This window comes from Eucalyptus grandis, chromosome 2, assembly GCF_016545825.1.
Source record: "Eucalyptus grandis isolate ANBG69807.140 chromosome 2, ASM1654582v1, whole genome shotgun sequence".
Classification (NCBI taxonomy): Eukaryota; Viridiplantae; Streptophyta; class Magnoliopsida; order Myrtales; family Myrtaceae; genus Eucalyptus; species Eucalyptus grandis.
The window spans coordinates 24,270,748-24,283,483 of NC_052613.1; positions in this window are offsets into that span (position 1 = coordinate 24,270,748).

Sequence of the window (12,736 nt, forward strand, 5' to 3'; positions counted from 1 at the left end):
CCCTCGAAAAATTGGTCGCGACAGCTTAGAGAATCGTCTTCTTCCTCCTGCTGTTGCCATATTCGTGCCGACCTTGCGCCCGCACCAGCCGCCGCGCCTCCACCTTCGCACCACCGTCGCGCTGCGCCACCGGTCTCGTCGCTCCGCCTCGGCCCTCGACGACCACCGTGGCGCTCTTCGACGCCCAACGATCTACCCCGATCCACACGAGCTCGCGCCGCCCTCCGCACTTCCGCCGGCCACCCCTACTCCCGCTCCGACCGACCCGTGACGCCCTTGGACGCCGAGCTTCTTCACGTTAGTCGACGTCGCGACCCATCTACTCCTGCGGCCCCGTCGCCGACGCCGCAACCCGACGACCCGCGATCCGCGCTCCGGCTCCGTCGCCTCCGCGAAACCGCCGCTGCTGCCTCGCCGATCCGCTCCACCAACCGAGACAAAGCCCATCGCGCCTCAACCGATCTCCGTCCCCGATCCGCCCGCACCTTGCTTTGCTTTCGCCTAGCCCGGCAAAGACTTGAAGCTTTGCCACTAGCCCCGTTGAAGCCCGACGCCGTTGCCCCGAGGCCTAGCGATCCGACGCTCTTGCTGCCCAAGTGCGACACTTGAGTTGCTCGCCGTGCCGCGACTCGGAGTCCTCGCTTGGGCCCACTATCCCGGATCTTGCGATCTCGGCGGCTGCTGCCACCCAAGTCCTTGCGACGACCTACGACGCCCGTAGCAGACCCTCCACCGAGTCGGTCTCCGCCCCGCACGCCGTTCCGAGCTTGCTCCCCATCCGAGCGACGCCGCCGTAGCACCCGTGACCAGGGCCGGCATACTGTGTCCACCACCACCGAGTCCCTTCGCCGAGCTCCGACCACCATGACTTCCTTTGATGGTGACCCACCACATAGCCACTGCCTTTGCCGGAGTTTCCCCTGCCGGACCTCCAATCCTCTGCTTTGGCGACTCCACTGGGGACTTGAGTTAAAACTCTTAGTGGACTTAGGCCAATTTTCTTTTCTTTGAAAAATGTTTTTGTTTGGCAGCAAGGATTCCAGATACGTCCCTAACATTTAAGGTGTTAGATGTTTTTGCAGAATGGGAGGTATAAGGGGAAGTGTTTGTTAACCTTTGTTTTGCAGGGAGGAGTTGGAATGTATTGTTTATTTTCATGAACGAAGTGTTGCTGGATATAAACTGTCGTGCATGCCTTGCATCTAGCACTACACTATTTCACACACAATCTGCCGTCGGACCTAGGCCACACAGATTTATACATACGGCCACATTGGTGTCTCTCTCGAGGGTTTTCGAAAAATTCAACAAGAAGAGAAAAGCTTCGGCGTTCTTTTCGAGGAAAAGGAGAAGTGCAGAGAAGACAGGGGAGAGGAAGTGACGTGAGAGGAGACAGGAGGAGAGAGAAAGAAATAAAAAAAAAGGGGAAGAGGAACCCCTGTTCTTCTTCCCCGGTGGGCTCGACTGCTGTCTGCCCACGCTCGCTGCCCGCCGGACGCCGCCGCCTCGCCATATCGACGCCGCCCAGAACTGAAGCCCACCGCGGCCGCCTCCCATTGCTCGTCGTCGCAGCAATGACGCCCTTGCTGCCCTGCGACCGTCGCTCCATCGCTCGCAAGCTCGTGCTGCAGTTGCTGTCCAAAGGCCGAGATCTGCCCACCGCCGTGCTCGCTTGTTCCCGTTCTCCATCACCGCTTGATCTCGCGTCGCCCACAACAACTGCTGCCACGCCGGATCCGGATGCTCGAGTGCCGGCGCCTCGTCTACGCCCGGCTCGCTCCCCCCTCTGTTCGAGCTCAAAGCCGGTCGTTGCACGTCCTCACCCGAGCAATCACCCGAGCTGCTCGCCACTGCCATACCGTGAGCCTTCATCGCCCAGCGTCTCTGCTCGAGCCAACAGCCAGACCACTGCTTGTTCCGACTCGACACCCTTGCAGCACCCTTGTTCACGAAGCCGTCGCCGTTGCCGATTTGCAACGCCCCAGCTCCCCGATCTGCTGCTCCGCTACCGATCTCGCCCTCGATCTGCCTGCAACTAGTGACCCAGCGGATCCTGAGTTGGCTCGCCGCCCCGACGCCGTCTTCACCCTACTTCAGCCCGCGCTCGGAGTCCCTCGTCCGCGACACCCGCAGCCAGCCAGACCCGTGACGCCACCGTGCTGATCCTCGAAGCTCCTGGTGCCGCGCCACCATCACGCCATCCTCCGGAGCCTCGCTGGAACCCTAGCCGACGATTTCCCCTCTCCGGACCGGCCACCAAATTTATTTTTATTTTTCTTTTTCAGAAAAAGAAGAAAAGAAAAAAGAGAAAAGCAAAAGAAAATTTAGGTATTTTCTTTATCTTATTTTTTGTTTTATTATTTTTGCTATTTTATTTTATCTTTTTAGTGTAATTATCCTTTTAATGTGAAATTGAAATTCCATGGTATGAAATTGCCTTGAAATTAGTGATTGTCGTCCGATTTTCGAGCTCGAAATCCAACTCGCAATTACTTAAAAAAATTGTCAATCCGATCTCCCGCTCGAGATCTGATTCGTGATTTATGTGAAATTAGCCAACCTGATCTCATGCTCAAGATATGGTTCGTCGATTTGGGTATCAATATGGCTTGATTTGCTGTGGTGTTACTTAAATTAGTTTTCTTTAAAAAAAAATCAAAAAAATGTAGTTTTAGGGTTTGCATGTTCATAATAGGAATTTTATTTCGAATTTTCAAAAATCAAAAAAAAAAAAAAAAATCAAATCAATTAATTTAGGTTGCTAGTTTTTTTAAAACTTGGATTGCATGTTTAATTATTTGGCAATTATTAATTTCGAAATTTAAAAAAAAGGAAAAACACAAAAAAGTCATTATGCATATGTCATGTAGAATTAGGGCATTCTTTGCACGTCATTGCATGTTAAGATTGCATGTTATAAGTTTAAATAATTTCTCCTAAATAGATTGCATGATTATTAGAAAAATAAAAATCATGTGCACGTCATATAGAATTAGTTTCATACAATGCACGTCATTTAGTGATTTTTGTTAGATGCATTTAATTAGAAATTTCCCGTCATTAGAATTAGGTCATTAGATTAATTTAGATTGCATATTTAAATGTTGCATTTCTTTAATTTCGAATCTCATGGAAAATAAAAAAATTATTTAGAATAAATCATCTCATGCTTAGGATAGACTACATGCTTAGTTATGTCATATTGCTTAGGTCATATAGCTAAGTCATGTTGCCATGTCATATCATTTCATGTTAAATTAGTGGCATGCATTGCATATTGCATGATTTTCATTAATTAAGTGAAAACAAAACAAAAATTGCGTGTTAATTAGAAATCATATTTAGGACTCTTGATGTGAATTCTAAACTAACAATGCAGATGCTTTCGTTGTTATGAGGTAAGTCATGCAATTTATTCATTTGCTTTCTTGAGTGTTAAATTGGTGGTTTGCGCACTTGCATGGTCACCTCACATGTTAAGGAATTAAAATCAATTCAAGTTGCTTGCCAAACAATTTTTCAAAATAAAAGATAAAGGTACCGAAAGGGCATTAGAGAAATCTAGTGTAACCAAGTCCCCGTACCCATAATCTCTTATTCGTAGGAGTAAAGTAAATCTCCCATTACTTTACTTGGGTTTCTAATCGACCCACCAAAAATAGATTAGTGGCGACTCCTAATTGAAAATCAATTGCATGTTAAGAACTCGAATCTAAGTTGCGAATTGGTATGGGTTTGGGAGAGCCCGAGTTAAGTTTAGGCTTAACAATCCATTAGCCAAACCCTAGGTGGTTCACACCCCGAAAAAATTGGTCGCGACAGCTTGGCGACTCCGCTGGAGTGTGAACCACCAAGAAGTGTGACTATCACATGGGAGAGATTGGCCACTCTACTGATGATTGCTATGTTTTGAAGCATAAGGTCCAAGACCTCTTGGATACAAGGGCGTTCTCTTTCAGCAGTAATCAGAAAAATCCTCAGCCCAACCATGATGAAGGCGCAAATGCTATCACTGAGTGAAGAAGTTCTTATTTTGTTTAGGATTCTCTGCTTTTTGAAATTTCAATTATCGCTTTCGCTTTTAGGGTTTGGCTTGTTTGCATTTTCCATTCCAATAATGTAATTCTTTTGATTCTATTCAATGAAATTACAATTTTATTTTCAATTTTGAGGACATGATGGAGTATATCAAACCAGTCCAATGACGATATCCAACCATGAAAAAGGAAAATATCATCCACGGAGAAATCCTGAGGGCTGGATTTTCTCATATTTCCTCCCAAAAACTTTTTCGAAAACAAAAACATTTCACTGTTTAAAAAAGAACAAAAAAAAAACATTTTCCCAAAACTTGTAGCAGATTAAACCTATTTGTTTGTCTGACTCATTTGCTTTTTGTCTCAGAGCATAATTCTATAACTCATTATGACAAGGGACATCTGAGAATAGCGTATCAAGTTTCAATGATCATAAACTTGACTTGTGATCAACAGGTTTAAAGCGCACTTGCAATGAAAAAAGATTTGGGGCAAGTAAAAGAGAACTATCACTCTCCAGTGAAAGATCCTGGGGGCAAGTTTGCTCTAAATTACAGCCTATATGTGGTAAGGAATGTACTTCCAAGAGGTGCCATCCTAGCAGAAATGGATGGTCGTGAGTTTTCAAACTTCAGTAAATTCTAATGCTTTCAAGAAGTATTATCCATGATAGGATTTGCCATGTCATGTTTTGAATTGCCAACATTTTATGATGAATAAATTGCCTCATTGAGTTGTAAATTCAATTGTCTAAACTTGTTGCAAATCTTGCATTTTTCTTCATTGATGAATTGTGTGAGATTGATTGAATTGTGTGAAATGGGATACTTTGGAATGATGAAAGGCAAACCCTATTCCATACACTAACCCCTAGTGAGTTGTGGGGAAAAATTTCATGCCTATGAGGAAAAGGGTGATCTCGCAAAGGGTACGTCAACCAAGGTGATGAGAGGCAGCTTCTTCTGCTACCCGAAACACTCCAAGTATATCCATTGTTCAGCCCTTTGAGCCCACACACATGAAGAGCTTTTTAAATTATCCCTGTCAAGAATCGTCTCATACTGGGACAAGATTTGAAATCAATGATAGGAATTTTCTTATTCGTACTTGCATCAATCTTCGAGTATTGCTTTTATAATGTGACTTGTACGATAATTTAAAGTGCCTTAGGACGACGAAGAGCAGTTCTTTCTCTATCCTATACACTTTATCCATTGCATAGCCCCATTGAGTCTATGAATTCATTTCACATTAAACCCAGTTGGTGATCATCCCCCACACTAGGGCAAGGAAAGAAAAATCAAACCACTCAAGTAGCATGATTTACAATGCTGATAAAATGGAGACTTTGTCAAAAAAAAAAAAAAAAAAAGAGTGCAAAAAATGGGGCATGAAAAAGCAAAGTGTGCCTGTAAAAGCAAGGCCAATGCCCAAAGAAAAATCAAACACTTGATGAAGTGAGTCGTATCTCCAACAAGGTGGTACCAAAAAAAAAGAAAAAAAAAACTCAAATGTTGAGATGTTGCAATCAGTGGTGATGTGAAGAAAATCTTTGACGATAGGGAGGAAAATTGTTGGAAATATCAAGATGATCACCAACTTTAACCCCGTAAACACTTTTTGAGCCAAATGATTCTTTCGTATCTCAACCCATGAACCCAACCTACGTTACGTCCCTTACAAAGTCTCTCTAGATTAGGGCACTTGAATTAACGTAAAAGTTCATATGTTTGAAAGCATCGCTTGAAGAAGTGCAAGTAAGATAATTTCTGCTTCATTTCTCATGTTTCTTGGCTTGTAAACCCCAAGATGATTGTGAAATATCACTCATTTTTCAATAGCCTCGACTCAAAGAGTCTCCTTTGCTAAGCCATTGACCAAGCCCGCATTATAGTTCGTACCACTTGCGAGATTACTCGGACCCTTGTTTGGCATGATGACAGTGAGATAGAGTGACTGTTAAAAATCCTGCATCAAAGGTCAGGATGAAACGACCATTTTAATCGGGGAGTGAAAAGTCCTTTCTGATCGAAAGATCTCTCATTTCACACATCCATGACACTCATGTATTCACATTGGAATATTCTTTTGAAATGTCTCCAATGGAAATTTGAGTGATGCAAATGTCATTATGCATGAACCCCAATTGAATTGATAAAAACTTCAGTAGATTTTGAAGTGTGCATTCCAGAATAGCCGTAATTGCTTATTTATTTGGTAAATGCATTTTTGCTCTAAATCATGTCTCAAAGACCCAAGAGCTCTTGACATTCAGGCTCCTTTCAAGAAGAGAAACCATCACGAATATTCAAGGTGCATCCTTGATTTATTTCTATTGAGGGGTGAGAGACTTCCACAAGATATCTGAATTCCAGAATACATATCCCCAAGAATCGAGATATCATCAGGTGAGTATATCTCTACCCATTATCGACACTTGACTTGGTCAAGCTGTCTCTCTATATTGACCTGGCGTGCTTTCGTAGCCCAGAGTCCCTTCTCATCGACCCGGCGTGCTTTTGTAGCCCGATGTCCTTTAAAATTGACCCGGCGTGCTTTCGTAGCCCAGAGTCCCTCTTTATTGACCCGGCGTGCTTTCGTAGCCCGGTGTCCTTTATATTGACCCGGCATGCTTTCGTAACCCAGAGTCCCTTTCATTAACCCGGTGTGCTTTCGTAGCCCGGTGTCCTTTATATCGACCTGGTGTGCTTTCGTAGCCCAGAATTCCCCTCTTTAAAATTGACTCGGCGTGCTTTTGTAGCTCGGTGTCCTTTAAAATTGACCTGGCGTGCTTTCGTAGCCCAGAGTCCCTCTTTATTGACCCGGCGTGCTTTTGTAGCCCGGTGTCCTTTATATTGACCTGGCGTGCTGTCATAGCCCAGAGTCCCTTTTGAAAACACCGACACTCGACTGAGTTGTCCCCCAAAGATTTTCCTCCAGATTCAATCTGATTAAGGCGACCAAAGAACGGTTTAGGTCCTGGTCAGTTGACCTATGTTACAAGGCTGGGCGACCGAAGAATGGTTCAGGTCCTAGCCAAGCAAAACCTCGTTTAGGCGACCGTAGAATGGTATGGGTCCTGAAAAATCAATTTTCCGTCAAGGCGATCGTAGAATGGTACGGGTCCTCGACAATACCTATTCCCTATTTTAGGCGACCGTAGAATGGTACGGGTCCTATGAAAGTAGTCTCTTCGTTACTATTTTAGGCGACCGTAGAAAGGTACGGATTCTGAACATGTAACACCAACTATCTTGAATCACTCTACCCTCTTTGAAGGTAAGATATTCCAGGTAGGTTCCTTTACCATTTGCATACAAATTGCATCCCAAACTCTTGACATCTCAGTCTGGACCCGGATGTCTTGATTATTTTCATTCAAACATTTCACTCTGGATGTGAATGTTTGTCAATCCTTCTCATTATACCTTAGTCTGGATCTAGGTATTTTGAGTTTTTCAAAAAATCTTGACATCTCAGTTTTGATCTGGATGTCTCAACATTTCACTTTGGATGTGAATGTTCCTACCTGTTACGCTTTTCAAGGAACCTGAGAGTTGGGTACTTGTTGAGTAAATAGGGATTTATCATGTACCTCAAGATGCTCTACCGCACTGACTAGTAAGTAATTGTAGGTATGCTCTTTCCTTTCACATCATGCATTTGCATTAGCATTTACATGCATCATATGAGTTGCATTTTAAAAAAAAAATGGGATACATTTCCCGACAAAAAAAAAAAATCATTCAATGCGTGTGCATAGTCATAATTTAGGTCTCAATTTGTCTTTGAAGGCAACCTCTTCGAGCTCACCTTCAAAGAGGGGCAGCTGTTGACACCTAAATTTTGACGATTTAGTTTATTTATTTATTGCATAGGAAATTAGGGGTTAATTTTATAGCATATAGATTTATATTTGCATTTATTTGGGCATTTTTTTATTGGACTAGTGCGAATGGGTTCAAATTAGTTGGACTAAGCCCACGAAGCGAGCTGGCTGGCCCAAGCCCATGTTTTCTAATTATCTCGTGAAAAATAAAAATTTTGAAATTTTTCCAGGATATGAATCTTTTGGATATAGCACATGTGTGAAAAAAAATATTGCGATTTATCTTTGCGAGATTTGGATTTCGAGAAAATATTTATCGTAATCTCGAATTTTTATCAATAGTGATTAGTTGGTGAACAAGTATCGCGGATGTAGATTTGATGGAAAAATCTAAAACTTATCTCCTACTCCCTATAAAAGCAACAGTGTACGAAGGGGGCTGGGGGCTGGTTTTTTTTCTTTTGATAAAAAAGGGGAAAAGTCAACTGCAGAGAGAGTAGAGAGACGTGAGAGAGAAGACCCGCGAAAGGACGTGAGAGAGGAAGGGAGAGAGAAAAAAGAAGAAAGAGAATCGTCTTCTTCCTCCTGCCGTTGCCTTGTTCGTGCCGACCTTGCGCTCGCACCAGCCGTCGCGCCTCCACCATCGCACCGCCGTCGCGCTACGCCACCGGTCTCATCGCTCCGCCTCAGCCCTTGCTCCCGACGCCCAACAAATCTACCCCGATCCACACGAGCTCGCGCCGCTCCGCACTTCCGCCAGCCACCCCTACTCCCGCTCCGACCGACTGCGACGCCCTTGGACGCCGAGCTTCTTCACGTTAGTCGACGCCGTGACCCATATGCTCCTGCGGCCCCGCGCGATGCCGCAACCCGACAACCCGCGATCCGCGCTCCAGCTCCGTCGCCTCTGCGAAACCGCTCTTGCCTCGCCGATCCGCTCCACCAACCGACAAAGCCCATCGCGCCTCGCCGATCTCCGTCCCCGATCTGCCCACCTTGCTTTGCTTTCGCCTAGCCCAACACTGAAGCTTCGCCGCCGGCCCCGTTGAAGCCTCGACGCCGTTGCCCGAGGCCTAGCGATCCGATGCTCTTGCTGCCCAAGTGCGACACTGAGTTGCTCTGCCGTGCCGCGACCCGGAGTCCTCTCGCTCGTGGCCCACTTTGTCCCGATCTCGCGATCCCGGTGGCTGCTGCCACCCAAGTCCTTGCGATGACCTACAATGCCCGTAGAGCCCTCCGCCGAGTCGGTCTCCGCCCCCGCACGCCGTTCCGAGCTTGCTCCCCATCCGAGCGACGCCGCCGAGCACCCTTGACCACTGCTAACAACGTGTCCAGAGCCACCGAGTCCCTTCGTCGGAGCTCCGACCACCGTGACTTCCTTTGACGGTGACCCACCACACAACCACACGCCTTTGCCGGAGTTTCCCCGCCGGACCTCCAATCCTCTGCTTTGGTGACTTGCCACGAACACGAAGCATGGAAGGAAAAGAAAAAAAAAGAAAAAGGAAAATTAGGTAGTTTTTATTTATTTATTTACTTACCGTTTTCTTTTTCTTTCCTTTTTATTTTATTCTTTTAGTGAAATTGTTCCCTTTAAATATGTGATTGAGATCCCAATATGAAATAGTCCCTCAAGCTAGGGATTGACAGTCCGATTTTTGCGCCTGAAGTCCGACTCGCAATCCCTTATAAAAATCGACAATCCAATCTCAAGCCCGAGATTTGATTCGCGATTTAAAATTAAAATTGGTCAACCCGATCTCATGCTCGAGATATGGTTCGCCAATTTTTGGATATCAATCTTATCTATTGTTTGATTTGCTATCGTCAAGTTGGTGAGTCAAATCTTATTTTCGTAAAAATAAAAAATCATAAAAAAATCTTAATTAGGATTATGTTTGTTGTCATCTTGCATATTTAGGATTGCAATCTTATTATGATTTTTTAAATAAAAAAATCTAAAAAAAGAAAGTGCATTCATTTAGGTTGTTAGTTTTTTATTTGAATTGCATGTTAATTATGTGTTAGTTTTAATTTTGAGATTAAAGAAAAACACAAAAAAATCATTGTGCATATTAGATTAGAATTGCATGTTTCATTTTAAATTTAGATCACCTTTTTCAGATAAATTGCATTTTAGATTTAGATAATGTCTTAGTTTAAATTAGGATTTAATATGACTTAATCCCTAGTTTAAATTAGATAGAATCTTAATCTAGCTAGATCATTTGAAATTTCATAAAATTTGTCTTAGGATAAAGTAGTTGCAATTTCTAGGACAGATTGCATTTTTAAAATAAAAAATGTCATTTGCATGTCATATAGAATTAAGTTCATAAAATGCATGTCATTTTAGTGATTATTGTTAGGTTCATTTCTAATTAGAAATTGCCCATCATTAGATTAGGTTATTGAATAAATGTCGAGTGACATATACCTCGCATATTAAATTGCATGTTGCATGAAATAATTTTGTACGTCATTGCATTGCATTGCACGTCATTAGAATTAAATCATTTTGGTTAATTTAAATTGCATATTTAATTATTGCATGTTCATTAAGAAATTACAAAAATTCTTATTCATTCATATAGTTTATGACATATTGCCATGCCATATCATTTCATATTAGATTAGAAGCATTGCATTGCATATGGATTATATTTTCATTGAAAAAGAGGAAACAAAAATTGAGTAATTGCTTGTTAATTAGAAACCATATCTAGGGTTGTTGATATAGATTTTAATTTAACATTGCAGATGCTTTCGTAACTTTGGAGGTAAGTCATGCATTATTTAATTGCTTTTTTTGGTGTTAAATTGGTTGTTTGCGCACCTGTATGAACACCTCACTTGTTAGGGAGATAGTTTAAAATCAATTCAAGCTGCCTGCCAAACATTTTTCAAAATAAAAAGAAAGGTACCGAAAGGGCGTTAGAGAATTCTAGCGTAATCAAGTCCCCGTACCCATAGTCTCTGGTTTGTAGGAATAAAGTAAAATCTCCCGTTACTTTACTAGGGTTTCTAATCGACCCACAAAAATAGATTAGTGGCGACTCCTAGTTAAAATTCAATTGCATGTTAACAATTCAAACCTAAGTCGCGAATTGGTATGGGCTTGGGAGAGCTCAAGTTAAGTCTAGGCTTAACAATCCATTAGCTAAACCATAGGTGGTTCACACCCCTAAAAAAATTGGTCGCGACAAGTCTCATCATTGTCAATCAATCACTTGAGTACATATAACTTTTTTAAAGTGTCCATCCAAGTGCTAAAAATTTGACGTGACATAGCATTAATAATAAAAATTTAAAAAAATCATAACATTTAAGTAATCAATTGAAAAGTTATATAACATTCAAGTGATAAGAAAAAAAAATACAACACCCAAGTGATCGAGAAAAAAGGTACGGCACTCATGTGAGTTCCTTACAAAAGTTATAGTGCTTATCGTGTAATTTTCCTTGTCTTAAATATATCATGCATAAACAACGACACACGAAAACAAGAATACCATACGCTAATGTAGTTAGAAATTTTGTACAATGAAACCTTATCACGTAAACAGTTGTTTTCAATGAGTTACTCTAAATTTCTTTTTCCATGACTAAACTGCCATTAAAATTTAATTGATGGTCTACTAAATCTTTTTTTTATTTTACCTCTCGGTAAGGAAGGTAGAAAAATGCAATCGGACACGCCCGTAGCGCGTGCGTAAGTCTAGTATCTCGTAGACTTATAGTGGACGAGTTCTAATATCGGGTGATATGTCATGTGTATTAAATCTTAATTAAATTTACAAACTTGCTACAACTAAAAGAAAATAATAAATTCACTTGAAAGAAGGGCTTCCTAGCTTATCAAAAATATTTCTTTTATAGGACTTCTTAAATTCTACCCACAATTTATTTTCCTTAACTTCGCATACTTATCTTACTCACTCGTTCCATAACACCCACACCAGTGTCCCCCAATGGCAATGAAACCATGATCATAAAGCAACATCAATTCCAGTTTTGCATCTCAGTTGCCTTACACTCAGGGCAATGGTGAAGAATTTATTGGGCGACCAAATCTTATTCTATTATAAATTGAACATTTTTTTTGCTGGTAATCTAAAGCTTGCTAATGTTGGACATCCTTTGACGGGAAAAAAATGGTTCGAACGATATCATTTCCAAGTACAGAATGAAGAGGATTTCACTATCGTTAGTGTTTGTTGACCTGTGTAAGATAAGATTGGCATGATCTGCATATGTTGTAATTTCCAAATCATATACCTTTTGCACTCACCACATTTGTACCTTTTCGCAAAGCCAGGCCTCACGTGAGAGAAAAATAATTTACTTCTCTCTTTTTATTAATGACTTTTCTCCAAAAAGGTGAAAAATATATTTAAGATTTTAGAGAGTCACATACAATCCTTGATGTCCTGATTTGTAGAATTATTGTTAAGTCCACTACTTGTGAATAAATAATCTTACGCATTCATTATTAGATGAGTGATATTTGTGTTTGAAAATCATTTAACAAATAAATTATTCGACACGTCAACCATCTAACTATAAATATGTAACCTTAATTTTTTCTTATACTAGCAATTGACGTGACAAGATCCCTTATTTGTAGGGGAATGTCCAAAAAATCTTAAACATGTTATACTTTTGCTAATTTAATTATAAACCTTTTAAATTTTGTTAATTGAATTCTAAATATTTTCACATTTTGCCAATTCAGTTAACTTCGCCAATTTTAACTAGAAATCACTGACGTGGGCACCGGTAGTGCCACATAGGCTGGTGACCTTTACCGGTATTGGTAAAAGTAAAAGGAAAAGAAAGAAAGGAAAAGAAAGAAAAAATTAAAATTCAT